General features: G+C 31.3%; 1 pseudogene; it reads right to left on the bottom strand.

Moving 5' to 3' along the window:
- Window positions 1-204: 204 nt before the first annotated feature.
- LOC126699764 (disease resistance protein RPV1-like) lies at window positions 205-9,737 on the bottom strand (annotated as a pseudogene).
- Window positions 9,738-22,485: the final 12,748 nt, after the last annotated feature.

Raw genomic sequence — 22,485 nt, 5'->3', positions numbered from 1 at the left:
CATTCCAAACTAGTTTAGTCTACAAGCCTAATACGTCTCAATTCCCACCAATTTTAACTAAATATAGATTTGAGACCTGTTGTTCTGATCTAAAATAGTTATAGGATTTGCAGTATTCAAGCTTTACAATCAATTTGAGCATAAATAAGGTAAATTACAGTAAGAAGAAGAAGAAAAGGGAGGGAGTGGGGTGGGGAAAAAATAATGTAAAAGAAATTTTTTTTGGTACTATAATAACATGCTTTTGCCAATTTGTGAAACTTGTTCCATGAGCAAACAGAAATGTTTTTACATTTTAGCCAAATAAATAAATAAGCTTGAACAATAGTCTCTAAATCCAATCTGAAGGACTTTTAAGGATTTAACAAAGGCCACAACAGCACATACTGGCTTCCCAACTAGATGATATGCTCCAAGATAGACATAGGCTCCTCTATGTTGCTAGCTGATTCCTCCAGTGATATAAAGCAACTTCTACATTAGCCTGATATGCAGGTTTATATTTAGAAGAAAGATATTAATAATATAATGGTTAGGCCATAACTATCAAGTAGGCTAGTCCCCGGAAGAAGATTACTGAACTTGATGAAGCTTTCAAAAGTATTTGTAGACTGTTTAATTGTAAGTACATATTCTAGAATGAAGGCTGAATTAATGCTTATCTGATCATATTGCGTGATTGATAAAAAAAAAGTAATAGCTTTTAAGCTTGTCCAAAATTCACGTCTCAAGCTCTAATATAGGGTAACTCAAATAAACTACATGAGAGAAATGTGAGAAAGGGAACTAAAAGTATAGCTTGTAGGTGATAGCAGTTGGCTCAATTGAACTTCACTTCAGCCTAATATCTGAAACCATAGAAATCATATCTGATAAGGACTAGAACCCGCCAAAAAACAAAAAGATCCAAGCTATATTGTCATTATGAAACAAGATGGAAGGATATCTCACACTAACACATTTACAAATCATCATAATATATAAATTCATTACAACATACCAGGTTTTTTATCCCAAAAAAAAGTCAGATTGACAGAGACGCTTGTGCACATCAGATAGCAGTAGCCTCAATTAAAATTCATGCTATGAAAATCCTCCTTCCTATTTTGCAGTCAATCAATGTTTGAAAAGAAAATTGGCATCATCAGCTGCAGACATGCCAATTATGATCTGTGTATATGTAAAAACCTTAGTCAGTATGGTACTATAATTAAAGAAAGAAAAGAATTAATTATTAACTCATTCCTAATGAGTGTAATTAAAGTTGCTTCTTGAGTGTTTTTGAAGGCATGGCTCAAATGATTCTAAAGTATGAACATGTCAAATGTTCAAGACTAAAGACTAAAATTAATGCTTATTTGATACAATAGCTAGATTTATAAAAACTCGTACTTCCAAAGTTTTCTTGACAATGTGTCATTTATTTATACCCTCGACGGTTACAGACAGTTATTAGCAGTTGTTCATCCACGTGTCTGTCTATCTTTAGGCTTGAATGAAACTTGCCGTGATGTCAGGTGCTGCTTGTAACTTCTGCAACTACATCACTGCCGCTTGTTTTTACTTTCTACACTATTAAATGGATTAATGACTTCCATAGAAACTGCCGCATCTGCTTCCCATATCTTTCTCTATGCTCTCATGCTTTTACTGGTGTAATCTCCTTGTTGTGCCACTTGTCGCATTCTTAGCAGCTTAGGAAAATTTTAATTTATTACCAACAGAACCCTCGTAAGTGTTGACACGGCTATTGCTACATTGTGCAATTGATTGGTTGAACTCTTCCACATCTTCCTCGTATACCAAACTGACCCCACATTTCTGCGTAACCCAGGATGGGTTAGTGGTCTCAAATACAATCTCAATTTGACTGCATTCACCATTCCAACCAGTAGCAAACCAATCATCACGAGATAGATACAATAGACAAATGTGGTCTGCACCTAATTCCATCCCAAAGAAAATTTCAGTGGCACAATGACTGTGAGGCATATCACCAAGGGCTATCACACGAGCTCTAAGACCAGATGTTTTGCCATGCTCCTCAGCATTAGCAATAATAGGCGAATAAGATGCATACAAACAAGCACAGAGAGCAAATCCCATCCATCTACTATTACACCAATTTAAAGGCGGCACTATGCTTACTGAATTCGTCACACTTTGATGTTTTAACCACTGTGGAATTTTAGATCCAGGAATAATTAACTGAAATTCAGTTCTAGATCCACCCTCTTTCCTTTTGATAGTAGTTTCAAATCCAGTTTTCCGACAAAGGAGTCCCTGTACCAAGAAAAACACATGATATAATACTACACTTAACAATACACTAGAGAGGTCAAGAGGCTTATAGCTCAACTGGCGCTTCTTGGTGTTTCTAATGAAAATCTTTAGGCTTAAAATCCCCCTCCTCAAACTATCAAATTATCAAAACAGAAAAATTAAAAGAGAGACAGAGACAGAGAGTACCTGTAGGTAATGGTTCAATAATGTAAATGCCACTTCACCTTTGCTCACATCATACTGACAACCGAAGAGGGAGCGAGGCTGTAATGAAGTGCTCATCTTGAGTAGTGCTGTTGATGATTCTAGGGAATAACAAGCTTTAGCATTTATATATCTCACAGTTGGTGGAAGCTCTGGCAACGATTGAAGCTGCTTGCAGTAGCACAAATCAAGAGTTTCCAATTTCAAAAGTTGACTGATGCTTGCAGGCAGTGTGACACATTCGGTATAACTTAGTGTTAAATATTTTAGCGACGACAAGCGACCATTAGAAAACATTTTCTCTATTGGCCATCTTAATCCAATTCGACTCAAATCAAGTTCTTTCAAACAATTTATTTTCCACAGGTTCTCTGGCAACTCGACAATTTGTGAGCATCCGGAAAGAACAAGTTTTTCAAGAGACCTTAAACCATCCATGTTGTTTGGAAGACGTTTAATATTTTCACAGTTTCTTAGATCTAATACAGTAAGGGCAGTCAAACACTCAATTGATGAGGGTAGTTTCTCAACAGCAGTCCCACTCAAATCAAGTTCTGACAGGCTTTTCAATATTCCCTCAAATTCTGGAACCTTCCTGAATTTTGAGCAGCCACAAAGCCTTAGAGTTGTAAGAGACTCCATTTTAGTAGTCATTCTTGGAAGATTGATAAGTGAGTGACAGTGTTCCAATTCTAAAATAAAAAGCCTTCTTAGTTTCCCAAGAGAAGGGTGGATTTCAACCAAATTACTACACCAAGATATAATTTCTCAAGAATCGGAACCCCTTTGAAGTTAGGTGTCTGGATAAGGTTTTCAGAATGTCTGAGATCGATGCATTTTAACTTGTCCAAATTCTGATTAAAAAGAAAACTTGCATTAAACACATAATTTGTTTTAATAAGACCTCTCCAAAAAAAAATGGAGTTAAGGCTGCCTACCATAACTTTTCCCAAACCTTGTAAAAGTGGGAGCTTTGTGTATTAGGAACAACCTTTAAGGAAATTATATTTTATAATGACTAGAGTAAACTCAAATACCCAAGGAGTTTGTTGATGCTACTCCTAAAGAAAAGAAGGATTATAAAAAGAACAAAATTACCTTTACTCCGCGCCAAAGATACTTGATGTGGCTAAATGGTAAATTAAGTTCAACAAGCTCTTTTGGTCTGAAACTGGATGGCAAACATTTTGAACCATAATTGAACCATTCCAGAAATCTTAGGTCATTAGAAAGATGACTGAGGCCATTGGGGATATCCTCATTATCAATTATGAGCAATCTAAGATTGATCATCTTTGAAAAAGGTTTAGAAAAGGCTTCAATGCTCCGGTATTCTTTTTCTAGTTGAGAAGACTTTAGGACTATGGCTTGGATTGCTTCTGTTGCCTAAGCATCAAAAGAGAAAGGATTAGTAAAAATACACTACAGAAGATAAGAAGACTATAAATACGCAAGTGTACTGTATTAAAGGAAATAAAAATAGCGAGATCCTGAATTTTTCTGATATGTAACCTCCTCTTAACAATTAGTGGAATCAAGTAGGGTAAGGTGGGAAATTTCTCCAATTAGCCCTTTGAAGAAACAATTTAATTTTTGCATCTTCTTCCCTCAACCAAAAAAAAAAAAAAAAGCCTCGAATATTCAGCCAAATAAAAATCTGTATATCTTAATTTTTGTTAGGGCGGTATAATTTAGGTAACAATCTATTATCTAAGTTTCAAGAAACTTAAAATATGCTTCAACTAAAATTATATTACCAAAAATTTTAAGAAATTTATAATAAATTTTAATATTTATTTCAATAATTTAAATCATATATCATAGTTTTTTTATTGTAATGTAATAAAACTCCCACAATACATATTGTCCTCAAGTCAAGTGGCCATATGTGTGTATATTATAATAGTTACTTTGAGTTTCAAGTGGTTCACTAATTATTATGATAGTTTTAATAATATTTGTAGATTTTGTTTTTACATAAAATTTGTAATTAATATGTGCATTGCACATGCATACCACTAGTTTAACAATAAAAAATAGACTAACTTGCAAAATACCAGTTAAGAGTCATCGGATAAAAAAAAATTAGGAGTTTTTTTTTTTTTTGGAGGAATAAGAGGAGAATATATATTAAGAGTAAGACAAATTCAAAAGTTTATTTAAGAATGGATCACCCCTCAAATAAGATCGGCAATATCCTCCAACCAAACTTTGCCTGTGCTAGAATTACGAATAAAAATCCTTTGTTCCATTTTTTGTATTTCATTTTACATTCCACCAATCACAATTTGTCACATATTATTTTTTGTTTTCTTATAAAATAACCAAAGTTTTAAAAAAAAAAAAATCACACATGGAAACTTGTAATTGGCATGGCATAAAGTAGAGCACAAAAGGAGGAGAAAGCATTTTGTATCAAATGATATTATGTCAGTGATATTAAAATCCAATAAGTGTGAGATGTGTTAGCAAAAAATAACTACTCTACTAACACTCTTCATCTCTTCTAGTAAATGACTAACAATTAAGGGTCCTATTAGTTAATAATAAGTTGGATTCTCAAAAAAAAAAAAAAAAACCTAAAAAATCGTTATACAACATGTCAACATGTGTTAAAGTAGTCTACTTAATTTCGCCTTTAAATTCATAGACTAAGATTGTTATTTTTTATTTTTAACCATACATTAATTTATTTATTTTTTGAGAAAAACCATACATTAAAATTAGGAAGGTACAATTCTTTTTGAAAATAAGGAAGGTGCAATTCTACCTTTTAGAAATTCATGACAAAGGGAAAAAGGAAAACAACCTAAAAAAGAAAAGAAAAAAAAAACGAAAAGATGAAATTACAACATTATTTTTAAAGTGATGACAAAAAATATAGCCTTTTGTTTTAGTTAGTAATCAAGAGATGAAAAATTGGTTGATTACATCCAAAAAGATGAATTCAAATTATATATATAAAATAATCACACAATCACATTATGTTTTCAAAATATAAGATCTAATTAAAGACAATATATTAGCATGTTAAATGAAAGTTTGTATGTTATATTTTATTATCAAAGTACCTAGGCAATTACATATCTGTTGGATGATTTTTTTTTTTAAGAACAAAATTTTTTACTGAAATTGTGTTAATATACCAACTAAATATTGTTTGCTGAAATAAAATTCTAGCTTTGTCATTGTTCTTACCGTTCCTCTCATCAATGCATGAAACAAATCCTTATAAAGCCACATCCTGCTGCACTTTCCAGGCTCTTCACGAGATTCTCGATGAACAATTTCTCTACCCATATCTTGTAGTAGATCATGCATCCACAACTTCTTTCCTTCTATGGTCAAGAGAGATTTATTCACTAGAACACTCACACCAATTCTTGCATCAAAACCACAGTTCTCTAATATTTCTATTACTCGATCTTTCATCTCACCTCTAAAGAAACATGCAATATCCAAGAATATCTCCTTCCACATTTCCTCAAGTCCATCATAACTTACTTTAAGTACATCAAATATTTCTCTTTTAGGAATTTTTTTAAAGTTGTCCAACGCACTTTGCCATTCATCCATTGTTCTTCCAACCAAAAAGGAACCCAAAGTAACAAGGGCTAATGGAAGGCCTTTAGTATAGTACACAACATCCTGGGAGAGCTTCATATAACCTTCTTTGGGATGCTCATTTTTGAAGGCTTTCAAACAAAAAAGTTTTAAAGCATCATCAATGTTTAGTGCATTAGGCTTATATATTTCATGCACTCCATGCTGAACCAACAAATGTTCATCTCTAGTTGTTATTATGATCCAACTTCCCAATCCAAACCAACTATGCTCTCCAGCCAAGTTTTGTAACTGGTCCAATTGGTCAACATCATCTAGAACAACTAGAACTTTTTTATAACAAAGCCTATTCTTGATCATGTCAACTCCTCGATAAACATTCCTTATCTTTATATTTCTTTCCTCCAAAATTTCTTCAAGAAGTTGTTGTTGTAATAGATGCAAATCACCTTTTTTTGATACTTCTCTAACATTAGCAACAAAGCTAGAACCTTCAAAATGATTATGGAACATATCATAAATAACTCTAGCAAGAGTTGTCTTTCCCAAACCTCCCAGGCCACAAATCCCAATCATGCAAAAATTGTTCCCAAGACCTAAATACAACTTGAACAATTTCTCCACTGAAGAATTTATTCCAACCAAGCCACTAGTAATGCATGAGAAACTTGAACTCAATTTATGTAATATCATTTCCACAATATGTTGGATAAATATTGACTCCTGCCTGTGGAAAAGATAGAATAATAATTATGTAATTGTCCAAACCAAACTTAAACCCTTAGGGATGGAACAAAAATACTAGGCAATAATACTCCTTGGTCAAACAAATATGAAGTCATTAGCTCAAGCAATGTGGATAGAACTACCCATATAAGAATTGTAAGATGATATCAGCTATAAATAGTTTTTGTTATATTGAATTGAAAGAGACTCATCGAATTTCGTTAATAACTTGTAGACAATTGTTGTACGGTTGTTCCTTCTTAAGACATGTGTGCTGTCCTATTCATAGAACCAAAAAGAAAAATGAAAAAGCATAAAAGAGGGAGAGAAACAGGGGATACCAGTAACTGCAAAAACAGGGCAAAAGCAAGTATTTACCATTGGTTAGGTTAGCAATGATATTAGCCCTTTACCAAAACCAAAAAAAAAAAAAAAAAGAATTCAGAAACTCCTCCAATTAATTTTACAGCATACTCATTTGAAATTTTGTTGTTGATTAAATTCTCTCTCTCTCTCTCTCTCTCTCTCTCTCTCATAGGATTGGATATTGGAGTTGGAGGAAGAAGAAAAGGGGAAAGGAAATTGGTGGATAAATTTGACAGTAAACAACAAAATTTATTAATTTGGAGAGAACTTTAACCGTTTCATTTTAGTCCAAATTTTAGGGGTAAAATTTCAACCTATGACATCCGTTTCTAATGATTGTGCTCTTTACTATCAGTCCAAGACATCAATCGGTTTTTCATGTAGTCAGGGATTGAACCACAAATCTCTTATTCAACTATCAGAGTTTTTACCAGTTGAGCTAATTGAAACTAACAACCATTCATTCTCCCTTGTGTAAGTGTTTTGTTTCTTAAAAAAATAGTAATGCAAAACAAACAATCAAACTTTCAGGGATTATAATGTGAAATAGCCAAACCATAGGGGTAAATTGTAATTTATCCAAAAAATATAATAAAGATAATAAACAATGCAAACAGATTTATAATTTATATAAAGTTATGTTCTTGAATAGTGTAGTTCCTTTTAATTGCAGGGGTCTCAAATGAAATTATATGAAGAAACTCTAACTTTTACTTTAAAGAGAGACAGAGAGAGTATGGCCAGCCCAAAACAGTTTAAGGCTTAAGGCTTAATGTGAAAAATTTAAAGGGGCCTTTTTATAGCAATACATCACTTAAATAATATTTATTTTATTTTTTATTTCAAATCTAATTCTTACTTTTTAATATGACTAATTCCCCCATAATGAGCTAATGATATTATAAATTTTACTATATAGATTTTACAAACTAATGACGTGTCATCAAAATTTTTTTTTTTTAAGTTATTCAAACATTCATTTATTATATTATTTAAGTGGCACCAATCATATTTCTACCATATCAATTTGTAAGTTTTTTGTCATATCAATTTGTAAGTTTTTTGTCATACAATTTGAAGTAGCTTTAGCATTTTTAATTCACATAATGATGATTTGGTTGTATATCTATTAATTTTTTTTTTTTTTTGGTGGAGAAAATATTAAACTTACTACAGATTTTATTAAAAAAAACTTACAAACTGATGTGGCAATGAGGTTGATACTTTCACAAAAGAATAATTAATATACAATTTATAAGACCTATCTAGTAAAACTTGTAATAAACTGGCATAATTCTAAAATTTTGAGCCTTCTTAAGAGTGGAAAAAAAAAAGTACATATAGCTCTGCATATATTTCTTGAATAAAAAAAATAAAAAAAAACAACAACAACAACAACAAACAAAATAAAACCTTACTGCCCTATATTTTGGGCCTTTCTATGTTAGGGGGCATGAAAGACAAAGAGACTGGGAAAATATAAGCACCTCCTACACGGAATCCTAGAATATAACAACATAATTTTTACTAGTATATGTAACATCTCAATCCATGCATATTATTATACATTCCAATGGCTATTTATATACTTCATGGTTTGTGAAAGATCGTTCATATATTAATATTGTAATAGTTATTTATATACTTCATGGTATGTGAAAATATCGTTTATATATTCATAAAAAATAAATTTCTCATGGAAATTACCTATCTTGTAAATGCCAACCAGAGAGATTGGCCACTTCTCTCAAAGCAGCCCTCCATGTTTCCACCACCTCCATCTTCTCTTTAAAACATTCTTCATGTTCTTTAAAAGCTTGTCCAAAAGATCCTGTTTGTTTCCGTACATCAGATGGATCCACATCATAGAAAATTGGCAAAATTGTCAATCCTCTATTTTTCATGCATTTAACGATCTCTACAAGTTCTTTTAAGCACCATGTCGAAGATGCATAGTTTCTTGAGAAAATGACGATAGCAAATCTCGATTCTTCTATTGCTTTCCAGAGCTCTAGTGAAATAGGTTGTCCTCTATCAAGTTCTTCATCGTCCCTAAAGGTCAAAATACCCTTCCGTTGCAAAGCAGTATATAGATGATCCGTAAAATTTCTACGGGTGTCCAAACCTCTAAAGCTAAGAAACACCTCGTATTTCCTCTTAGGTGTTGAAGAAGAAGAAGATGGTGCTCCACTGCTCCTTGAGTGCTCATGAAAATTTTAAACTATAATATAGATAGAAAAAGAAAAAAGTTCATTCAATTAAAACTGAAGAGGAGGAAAGTAAATTAAAGAAGAAAAATACAATTTGATGTGAATTTTTCATTTTGAGGACAAACTGAAAGGAAAATAATAAAATTGATGAATATGTGACTTACAGATTTGGAAATCGATTAGTGATTGTAAAGCTCGGAATCCTCTTCAAACAAAGCCGGATCCAATTCTTTTTAGATGTAGGAATGGAATCTGTGCTTTCTTTCTCCGTGTGTTTGTGTTCATAACTTCGTTATCCTCTGTTTTAAGTCAAGTCAACAACTCATCTGCGTCTTAAATGCCAATTTTCCTCTGTTACTGGCTACTGCTACTTTCCCAATCCATTCATTTATCTTTTTTACTTTCTTAAAGTTTCCTTAGAAAAATATATAAATAAATAAAAGGACAGAGTAATTTCGTGGTGACCAGCATGAACCTTAGTGGAAATTTCCTTTTTACTCAGAAGTTTCCTTCCTATTCTTCTTGTTCGGACTTCGGATAATTGGTCTTTTTCTTTTTTTATTCCTTTAGAAAGATATACGGTGTGTGGTTCAATTTTATTTGAGATATGCTATGCTATATGGTTCAATTTTATTTGAGATATGCTATGCTATGTTATGTATACAAACTTTTAACAATATTTTTGTAACAAATTATAAGTGATACCCCCTCAAAAAAAAAAGAAAAAGTGATAGGCTTTTACTGTTTATTATTAGTGGGCAAAAAAGAAATTTTAGTGATGAAATTAAATTAAAACTAGTAACCAATAACAAATTATATTGTGAACGTAAGACTTTTTTTTTTTTTTTTTTTTTTTACTTTTACCTTTGTTAGGTTTTGAATTTGTAATGTTGGCAAACCATGACAAAATCTAAGTCTCATTGGTTTAGAATGGTCTACATTGAAGTCTAAGACAAAAAACTCAAGTTTAGGATTAAAAAAATGAGTTACAAGCTGTTTCGTTCGATTGGTACTCAATCAATTGAAAGTCATTTGATTGGTACTCGATTGGTACTCGATCTATTGAAAGTCGCATATCAGCAAAAAATCATCAAACTTAAAAAGCCCATAACTTGACCGTTTGAAGCCCAAATCATGAGTCGTTTTTTCCAGTATTTAAAGGACATTATAAGCTAACCCCAGAGAGGGCTTTCAGAGTTTTTTTTAGAGAGATTAGAGTGCATCTTGTGCCTCTTTTTTAGATCTAGGGTTTTGTACCCAAAAGCTCTCTAATGTCTTCTACCAGTGTTATTCCTTGAAGAATCTCAAGATCCGGTGTTGTAGAAGTTGCTGCATACAAGATCAACGTTTAAAGAGATCCAAAACCTTTGAGTGGAGTCTCAAAGTCACAAGCAGGTGAGCTTGTGTTGTTGCAAAGGCCAAGGAAAGAAGTAGTCCATGGACTCAGAGCTATCATAGGGTTGTGATAATAAGTTTTCTACTCAAGGTAGCAATAGAATGTTAGTGGTCTAAGTTCCATTGTACAAACTTCAATTCTTTCATAGTGGATTTTCTTTTTACCTTGAGAATAGCTAGATTAAATCCTCTCCAGGTTTTTTACCGGTTTGGTTTTCCTGGGTTATCAGATCTTTGTATTCTTTATTTTCTGTTGCTTTACATGATTTGATTGTTATTGTTTTAACCTAGATCTGAATAATAAACCTAAGTATTCACTTGGTTAATTTATTAGGTTAAACAATCTAGTTTACAAGGTGCATGATAGACTTGCATGGGTTTGTCATTTTTGTGGAAAGTCTAGGCATATTCATCCAAATTGGTTTCAAGTCGCAAGCTGCTAAGTGAGCAAATAAACCAAAAGTACCTGTGCCTCAAGCACAAGATCTCATGGTACTTATTGGTGAGTTGGTAAAGGCTTTAAACCTTTATTCCAATCTTGAAGTTGGTCATCATTCTAATGTGAATGATAACTCTAATGCTAGAGTTGCATCAAAAAAGTTTTGGATGCAAAAGGCTCGATCTAATTGAGTCTTTCTGACTTGGTCCTTGTGCTTCATTGCTCTACTCTTTGTGACCATTCTTCTTTGTTGTTTTTGTTTTCTTTGTTTTTCTAGGATTTGCATTGCATAACATTCATGCATTTCATTCTTGTTTGTTTTTGTTATTTCTTTTCAAGAATAACAAAAATAAAAAAATAAAAACAGAGAAAAGGGAAGCAAAATGTGTTTTGCATTATTTTTCTTGGATTTGAAATCAAGGATTGGCCATAACATGTCATACCTTGTTTAGCTTGGATGAGCTTATTTATTGCACTTTACTAGTTTGAGCTTTGTAGTACATGTTGTGTGGGAAGATGTTTATAGTTTTTGATCACTTTGTCTTGATCTTGAAGTCACATGTTTTTGTCTGTTGGACTTGAACTTATTGAGAAAGGCATAAATAACCATCTTACCACTGTTTACTAGCCAATCATAAACACCTTAGTGCATATCATAAGATTTTGATCTTGAAGTCACATGTTTTTGTCTGTTGGACTTGAACTTATTGAGAAAGGCATAAATAACCATCTTACCACTGTTTACTAGCCAATCATAAACACCTTAGTGCATATCATAAGATTTTGTACTCGAGAAAGTGTAGCACATGCACAAAAAGAACATAAGGTGTAGCCTCGAATTAAATGCTAAAATTGGTGTGTACATTATTGGGCTATAATAACTTCACAATCAAATAAAATTGGTATGTACATTATTCTGGTTATTTTAATAAGTTTCAATCAAATAAAATTGGTGTGTACATTATGAGGCAAATCAAGAAACTTACATGATTGCAAGCTTTTATTCTAGGAGATGTGAGAGTTATATGATGTAACTCTTTAGGTGATAGTCTTTTTTAAACTTATGTGATGAATTTTGTAAAAATTGTGATTGGTCACTATTTACTTATCACCTCACATTTATCTCAAGTTCTAGCTTGTTGCACACACTACACAAGTTACTATTTGCTAAACTTGGTACATTGTATTGTGTGTGATCTTGTTATGGCCATCCAAGATTATGTTTTCTATGGTGTTTGATGCAAAATATGGTTAAGGGTTGGCAAAAATTGTGTTTTTGATGATTATAAATCTTTGTTTTGAAGTTCTGGGTTGAAAACTCATATTTTTTTTTGAAAAAATTTTTATCTCATTCTCATGCATTTCATTCATGAAATTATTTGGGTTGAGTGTTTTCTGCATAAACTTCTGCAATTTTTCAAAAAATCCAGTTTTCTAGAATTTTGATTGATCAAATGTGTTTTTCGACCGATTGAAAATCCCTTGATTTATAATCATTGCTCTTTGCCGAACTCGATTGGTATTCGATCAATGTTCGACCGATCAAAACTGGAAAATTTTCAATTTCTAAGTTTTTGACCAAATTTTTTCATGCATCATTTATGTTTAGGATTCGCATGCATAGCATTGCTTTATGTATCCATCTTACAGTTTTGTAGTCATATCTCTCATTGTTTTGACACATAACATGGATACACTTTGCTAAATTGGGTACTCAACTTGATTTAAAAATTGATTGTGTTAGGTTCTAAAGTTTAGGATTTTATGTATTTAGAACTCTAATTTGTATTGTTGGCAAACCATGATCAAAACAATGTGTTTAGAAGTGTTTAAATCTAGCTCAAAGTTGTGCGTCTATGTAAAGTTAGAATCGAGTTAAAGCAGGAAAGTATTGTGCCTTTCGGCCTGGCTCGATCGATCGAAAGACAGGCTCGATCGATCAAAGCTCGGGCAGAATGTTTTTCTGCAAATTCGTCCAACTCAGCACTAAGTGTTTTAAAACGTTTTTAGGGTTTCTTATTTGTCCTAAGTATAAAAGGCAAACCCTAGCCACGTTTTAGTGTTGCTCATATTTGCGGTTTGTGTAAATCTCTTGTGAGATCTAGAGGAGATTTCCTTTACACAAACTTAGGGTTTTCAAGGAGAAGATTTATCTACGCCTTGATGATCAATTCAGTTGCTGCCATTAAAGCTTAAAGAAAACACAATCGGGTGTGCTTGTAGCTGGTGGTGAATCCAAGAAAGAAGGAGTCCGTGGATTCGGAGCTTGCACGTGGTCGTGTCAGTAAGTTCTACTGGTTGGTAGCAATAAGAAATCGAGCGTGGGGGCTTGTAAGTCTTATTGTATGAACTTCGATTCTTTCAAAATAGTGGATTCAAGTTTACCTTGAGGATAGCTAGGTCAAATCCTCCCCAGGTTTTTACCGGTTTGGTTTCCTGGGTGATCATATCTTGTGTTATTTATTTTTCCGCTGCTTTGCATGATTTGATCTTTTATATTGTGATAACCTAGACTTGTTTAATTGGACTAAGTAACAACTTGGCTAATTACCTAGGTTTAATCAATTGTTTAAGGGGTCTAAAAACTATCAGATTGATTAATTTTTGAGTCATTTGTACATTTTAGTATATGCTATTTTTTATGTGTGAACTACAGAAAATATTTTTGAAGAGATATGATGGATAATCAATGTACAAATATTTTCTCAACTCATGCAATTGTTTATAGGTCACATAGTGTCAAGTTTGCATTTATTGAAATAGAGAATATTTTTCTTCATGTGTATCCTTACCTTAGTTTTTATGTGTGATTTGTGTGTCTTTTTCCCCACCTCCTAAATTTTCCCAAAATTGTTTTTCCCAAAACATGTTTTGTTTTTCCTATTTTTATAGGGGGAGAAAAGTTTTTTTTAACCTTTGTTGTTCATAGGGGGAGTTGTTGCTCTTCATAGGGGGAGTTGCCTCTATTCTCTATAGAGTTGAATTCTTTTGTTTCCTTGATTCTCTATTTTCTCTTGACTTTTGTTGCGTATGTTTTCTGTTTACTCTTTGTTTGAGTTGTATTTGTCAATACGTGACAAAGAGGGGGAGAAATAGATAAAATGTGGGAATCCTGTTTAAAAAGGTTTTTAAAATGTTTTGAGAGGGGGAGAATATAAAAACTTTTTGATGTATCTAACTTAGGGGGAGAGTTAGAATTTACTTTCGTTTTTATATTGTGTTTCATATTATTATTTATATGTCTTTCTTTCCACACATGCGTTGATGTGTTCTTTTGAGTGTTTATAGAAAAGACATGTACATTCTGATCAAGAACTTCTACCTCTTCTTGCAACTTCTAGGTTAAGAGTCTTAGGCTGGGATTTGTGATGTATTTGGGCATTTTGTTGTATGTGTGTTTTGTCACAAATTGCCAAAGAGGGAGATTGTTAGGTTTTGAATTTGTAATGTTGGCAAACCATGACAAAAACTAAGTCTCATTGGTTTAGAATGGTCTACATTGAAGTCCAAGAAAAAAAACTCAAGTTTGAGATGAAAAAAATGAGTTACAAGTTTTTTCATTTGATTGGTACTCGATCAATCGAAAGTCATTCGATTGGTACTCGATCGATCAAAAGTCGCATATCAACAAAAAATCAGCAAAAGTAAAAAGCCCATAACTTGACTGTTTGAAGCCTAAATCGTGAGCCTTTTTTCCAGTATTTAAATGACATTATAAGCTAACCCTAGAGAGGGTTTTCAGAGTTTTTAAGAGAGATTAGAGTGCATCTTGTGCCTCTTTTGTAGATCTAGGGTTTTGTACCCAAAAGCTCTCTAATGTCTTCTACTGGTGTTATTCCTTGAAGAATCTCAAGATTCGATGTTGTAGAAGTTGCTGCATACAAGATCAATGTTTAAGGAGATCCAAAACCTTTGAGTGTAGTCACAAACTCACTGGCAGGTGAGCTTGTGTTGTTGCAAAGGCTAAGGAAAGAAGTAGTCCGTGGACTTGGAACTATCATGGGGTTGTGATAGTAAGTTTTCTACTCGAGGTAGCAATAGAATGTTAGCGGTCTAAATTCTATTGTACAAACTTCAATTCTTTCATAGTGGATTTGCTTTTTACCTTGAGGATAGCTAAGTTAAATCCTCTCCAGGTTTTTTATAGGTTTGGTTTTCCTGGGTCATCAGATCTTTATGTTCTTTATTTTTCGCTGCTTTACATGATTTGATTGTTATTTTTTTTAACCTAGATCTGAATAATAAACCTAAGTATTCACTTGGTTAATTTATTAGGTTAAACAATAAATATCACCGTTGGATTACACCATTAAATCTAAGCAATGTTACACCATTAAATAATTTGTTATTAAATTCATATTTTAAAAATCTCACCGTTGGATTATATATTCTATATGTTTTTAACATGCATGCCAATTTTTATATCAATTAGATGTTATTTACTATTTGATCTATAAACTTATATTTTATGCAATATTCTAAATTTGAAAAACTTGAATTTAAACAATTGATTGATGACATGACTGTTGATCTTTGGTTACCTTGAAATTTTGCAAACATGGAGAATATACAAAGATAATGTAATCCAACAGGGTATTTTTCAAAATTCGCATCAAATTAAAAAATATTGAGTGATGTAACATTGCTTAAAGTTACACCTAGTGTAACTTGAACCCAACCCCATATGGGGTTAGGTTATATATATAATGAGAAATTATTACATGTTTTAGAAATGAATAGTTTAAAAAAAAGTGTAAGCTAATTTTATATATAATTTGAATCGTATAATTGTAATTGTTTTTAATTATATCCGTGCATATGCACAAAGCTACACACTAGCTAAAAAAAAGTGTAATTTAATTTTATATATAATTTGAACCGTATAATTGTAATTATTTTCAATTATACTAGTACATATGCGCGCGCACACACACACACACACACATATAGCCAAAGCTTAGAAAAAATCCAATTAAATTTTAATTAGATTCTCAATTTTGCGCCACATGTCACATTTAATTTTTAATTTAATGCCTAGTGATTTATTGAGTGTAAAAATTGAAGAGTTCAAATTCAATCTATAATATATTATAGAAGTTGGATCCTCAAAACTAGAGGACGCACACAATAGTGACACCTATACTCTTAACAATGCATAAAACAATGACACATATAAAATTGTGAAGATAGTGCTACATGGCAGATAATTATTGATACATGTCAATTTTTTAGCCATGTATCAACAATAAATTCCACCATTATAATAAATATCCACTACAAGCTCTTTAAATAATCCATTAATTTTTTTCCCTTTTCTTTTTCCCTAATTTTTTTTTTTGTTAGTAACCTAAAAGACTTTTTTTAGAGTATCCTAAAGGGCATGTTTTAAAATGGGCTGAATATGTGTAATTGAAAACATATCCGGTACCTATATATTTCTTCCATCCAATTGATAAAAAAAAAAGCCATAAATGTTTACACACACACACACAATAAATATGAAATATGGAATAGAAAATATAATTATCATTTAAAAGGCAATAATTTTTCTCTCCGTAAACATTTTTGGTAAAAAAATAAATAATAAATATGGAAAGTCTCAAATTTTCTATAAACCTATATGGAAATCCAAAAGTTCTCTATTTAGTCTTGCTATTATGCTACCACATTGAATTGGATAAGTTTATATATATAACTTGCCTATTACATATACATTTTTCAATCACCAAAACATTCAAGATATCTTTCTCTTTCCCAACCTTTCCCCTACCTTTGTCTATCCTTACATATTTTCATATTTATATATGTTCTCTTTCTATCTCTCTTAAAACTAACAAGCTTAGTATTTGTGATGGGAGAGTTTTTTTTATCACTACATATTTGTTTTTAATATCAACAATCAAAGGTACCCCTCTCTCTCTCTCTCTCTCTCTCTTTATCTCTCTCTCTCATTTAGATTTCTCTATCATTTTAATATTTGATTTGTTTTAATGCATGTGTTTCGTAGATTACTCTCTTTGTATATGATAACTAAGGTTGAACGATCTTTTTGCTATTAAAGATTGATTATCATTTTATAATGTTTTTAAACTTTGGTGTTTTGATTGTTTTACTTTAGAATAATCTTTTTAGGCGTGATGCAAGTGTGTAATCACCTCGATCTACATTCTACAGGGAGCAAGAGCTGTAATGTTCTTGATCTTCATACTTTATGATTGACTCACCGCTAAGCATAATGACTTAAAGTTCACATGGGAGAAATAAGAAAATATTTTGATACTGAGAAACTTTTATTTTTTTTTCTCTATAAATTTATTTGATTTTAGATTCAATTTGCATTTGGATTTATATATTGTGTGTGTGTGTTGATGATGTGGGAGGCTTTGGTACTTGTAGGTACAATAATTGATTTGAAGTATAATATGTCTTTGGCCTAGCTCTTTCCTTTATTCCATTATTCCAATATACAACAATTTGTTTTTAATTAAAATGTTACTATTATCATAGAGGTACTAGAAAATGAGAGAAAAAGAAAAGTCTTTTCCATGGTTGAATTATTAATATTTCCCTTAAACAGTTCTTGACCATTATTTTTTCCCAATTTTTTCATTTTACAATTGTTTGACGGGTTATTATCATTATTGTTTCCCATTAAAATTATTGAAGATGGTAAACTTTTCAAATGATAACTCCTATAAAGTTGAGAATCCAAAACCTTATAATTTTTTTTTGATAGTTTAATTATGTAGAAATATGTTCTTATGTCAAAATTTTCTTCTTATACATTTTGAGAAGTCCAAGTTAGAGAAAAATTTTCTCATAATTAACATGAAAAAAAAAAAGAAATGTAGCATAAAGTATAACTATATATCCCATTTAAATATAAACAAATCTTCTTAAATCCCCCTTAATTTGCTAAATGGGAGATGGTGGATATATAATTATAGAATATTGCTTTTGTAAAGTTGTGATTTTCAACTATGTTTTGTTAGCTTTAATTCCGTGTCAAATTTAATTGTATTTTAGTCAATCATTTCCCTGTATGTATGTGGGATTTAATGTTAGAGTTGAGTGTGAGAGATTGGTGAAGAATAGTGAAGTTCACGACTTGCTTGTGACTGGCTTGTGAGTGGACAACCCGCGAAAGGCCATGTGTGACAAACACATGCAGGAAGATGAAGAGTCAAGTGCCAGGATGGATTTCGCGAGTCATCTTGCTACTTGGCCAACTCGCAAGTGACCTATTGCCTGGATGATTTTAAAGTGTGCTTTCCTAATTTCTTTACCCACACTATATAAGCCCATATTACCCACGAAATTGTAAGGAGACTTTTAGAGAGAAAACCCTAGAAATACACTTAAGAGTTGGAGATTGTAAACCCACAATCATTTACACAATTTCTCCTAGTTTTCCACTACTCCTACCTCTCCAATTATAAATTCTTTAGAGTTTCTTAGCCCAAACGCTTACTTCACCTAATTTGAGTGTTGAGAGTGGATTTGGTGCTTGTGGGAAGTATTAGAAGAAGCCATTGATTGGTAGATGAAATTTGGAGCCAACTGCTAGATCCGGATAACTAGTGGAGACATAACTCAGTGAAGTCCGTTGGTAGTTGGAACTTGAAGGGTTTAAGTACATTGGGTAAATTAGGCTTGGATGGTCTTTTTGATATTCTTGTACTCCAACTTTATTCACTAGTAGATCATTTCGGCTTGGAGGGCCACGGAGAAGTTTTTTGCCGAGTACTTTGGTTTCCTTTTCTATAACATGTCTCGGTGTTATATTTTATACTTATTGTCTATTGTATATGATTATACATTAGAGAGTAGATCTAGTTTTATTGCGTTTCATTTACTCTTATTCTACACTTAAATCAGTAGAGTAAAAGCAATTTAGCCGTTCGTTTAAAATTGGGGGACTAAACAAGTTATAGTGTTTTACACTATCGAGCTTTCAGCCTTCATGTTGATTAATAGCTGAAATCTTCTTTTTAGTTTTTATTTAACTTGATTCATACGTAAAACTTTAATATAAACTTCTATTAAGCAATGAACTTCTTGAAATAGACATCATAAGATTTTATAATTATTATCAATAAAAAATGATAACACTCATTATAATTTTAAGAAATTCACATTAAAAAATGTAGTTGTCACACCCCGAACCTAAGTAAGAGCTAGGCACGTGACAACAGCCACACACTTATAAATTTTACATCCAACTAGTGTGAAAGGTCTTCTTAACAACTAAAGAATTTTCCTCAAAGAAAACTTCATCAATAAATTTAAAAATATCCTCAATAATGCAATTCTCAAAAGATCTCCAACTAATAATCTTCCAACATCAAAATAAAAATAAACTAAATCCTTTAAATCTAAAGGTCTACACAAATGGTAATTTTAAACATAAAAGTTCAAATCTTATTCCATAGATTTCCTAAACTTCACTCATGCGCACATCCTAGTAGAAGCCCAAACATATGCTACTCTTCCTGATCAGAATCTGAAAGGGGAAAGAGGGGGGTGAGTTGACATAACCAAAGTCCTAAAAAGTTCTATCAAGCAAATAGATCTGTAAAATAATAATTTGTATATAGATCAAATATTTTAAATCTTACAAATATACCATAGATGGATTAGAAAATAATCAATTTTCCATATATATCAAAGCTATAATTTACAACAGGTTCCAAAAAGACATAAGCAATTTGAAGGACTTTAAACAATTCAAATTTTCAACATAATTCATATTCTTAACAATTTTTACGACTATGGTCACACTATATCCTTGTGACTGGGCATCAGATTCAGATGAAACTAGTTTCGTGCTAATGTATATCCCCCATTAGTTAAGTCCAGAAACATGATAGATTCGTGATGCCCCAGATAAAACTAGTTTCAGTATCAATGAATAACCCCCATTAGCTGGGTATCAGAGTCAAACATAGTCAAATTGTCTAAAATCATATATATGAAATCATAGTTCAGTCAAAAATATATTTCATTCAAATACATATATAAAATCATATATTCAGTAAATCAAATATATTTGTCATAATTCTTTATTCTTTACTTTAAATCAATGTAGCTAAAACAATTAAAATAAAATTGTAACAACTGTAAACAATTTTCAGTAGTTAAAATACACAAAATAAAACCAATTAGGATAAGGTTACTTACCTCAGCTAGCTCACCACAAAGAACTTCTCTCTAACACTCTCTTTAAAATCCTTAGATATCACCTAACAATTTACAAGCACCATTTATTCAATAATCAAATAATTTAAAAAAGACTTACAACGGTACCCAGCCAAAAAAAAAGACTATTAAAAATATCTCATAACCGTCCACTTATCTTAGACCAAAATTCCACTTAATCATAATATTTTTCTTTGTATATATATATATATATAATTTTTTTTTTCCGCCACCATTAATGCCTTAAAAGATCAGGCTATAGCTCCTAGTACTATGTCACACTAGGAAAGACAAGGACGTGGGCCATCCTTCAAGTACTGCACTTACATTACAACTTTCTTCTTCTTCTTCTTCTTCTTCTTTTTTTTTTTTTTTTTTTTTTTGGTAGCCGACCCATCTTCAACAAATACACTGTTACGTACACTTTTTTTTTTTTTTTTAAACTTGTTAGAGCTCAAACCTACTCACTTTTGCTAAAATAAAAAATAAAAATAAAAAACCTATACTCACTAGACTTTTTGTTTTTCCCCAAATCCATCAATTCAGTACCCCAACACAAAAACTGTGCAGAAACCTGACCCTTTACCCGCCTAAATCTACAGTTTCAATTTGCGCTTGTCGCAACAAGCGTATGTAAAAAGATTAAGGGTCATTTGGTATAGGAGTTTAAACACATATTTTTAGTTTTTAAATAATATTACACATATTTTTACATTTTTTTTCCACACGTATTTTCAAAAAATACAAACAACGTTATTAAAACAACATTACCAAACGACCCTAAATCACTGAATCTGGAAAAATCTATAGGTACATCGTCCAGTTTACAAGAAAATAAAACTAAGCTTTTCTTCATTTATATCATTAAAAATTTTGAATATTTAAATACTCACATAAAAAAGAAACTCTAATTCCAAATAAAGCTTAGATTTAACAAGAAAAAGATTTTTAGGCTCTTACCTTAACTGTGTAGTCAAACCATCTCTACTTGAGTATTTGGGTAGTCTCTCTCCTCTCCAAATATCTGTAATTATACGTTGACTTAAATTATACTATATATAGATAGGGTTTCAACCTTATTTTCTAAAAACCCCCTTAGTAAAATTAATATAAAAATTTATCCTATAAACAAATTTACTTAAATACCCCTCCTTTTTAAATTTTTTTTTTATTTTTTATTTTTTTTCAGGTATTATAGTAGTAGTTATTTAAGGACTAATAATTAAAATTTTATAAATAAAATAAAAACCATACAAAGCACGGGTTAACAACTAGTTAGATTCCAAATTAGATTTCGATTGAAGTCTAATTTTTTGCCATGTATCTATCTAAGTTTTTAATTTTTGTAGTAAGTGAATTATTGGGTGCAAAAGAAGAAGAGATTAAAACCAATTAAATTCTAAATCATTTATATATATATATATATATGAAAAACCATAACATATTTTAGAAATGTATGGTTTAAAAAAAGTGTAAGCTAATACCATGTATAATTTGAACCTCTTCTAAAAAAAAGTTTAATTTGAATTGTATAATTGCAATTTTTTTAATTGTACCCGTGCATATGTATGGGGTTACATACTAGTATATATTAATAGCCAAAGTTTAGAGAAAATCCAATTAGATTTTAATTGGATTTTCAATTCTGCGCCACGTATCCTATTTAATTTTTAATTTTATGTCAAGTGAATTATTGAGAGTAAAAATTAAAGAGTTCAAATGTGTGTGTGTGTGTGTGTGTGTGTTTGTATTAATAGCCCAAGCATAGAGAAAATAAAATTAGATTTTAATTGGATTTTTAATTTTGCACCATGTGTCCATCTAAGTTTTTAATTTTTGTGGCAAGTAAATTATTGGATGCATAAACCGAAGAGTCTAAAACCAATTAAATATTAAATCATATATATATATATATATAATGAGAAACCATTACATATTTTAATAATGTATGGTTTAAAAAAAGTGTAAGCTAATACTATGTTTAAGTTGAACCGTATAATTGTGATTATTTTTAATTGTATCCATGCATATGCATGGAGCTACACACTAGTAAGAGTAATTAGAGGAAACAAAAATAATGTAATAGTCATCTAAATAAAT

This window comes from Quercus robur, chromosome 9 (genome assembly GCF_932294415.1).
Source record: "Quercus robur chromosome 9, dhQueRobu3.1, whole genome shotgun sequence".
Lineage (NCBI taxonomy): Eukaryota > Viridiplantae > Streptophyta > Magnoliopsida > Fagales > Fagaceae > Quercus > Quercus robur.
The sequence above is the reverse complement of the archived record's forward strand: the minus strand, read 5'-3'. Positions and strand labels throughout refer to the sequence as shown.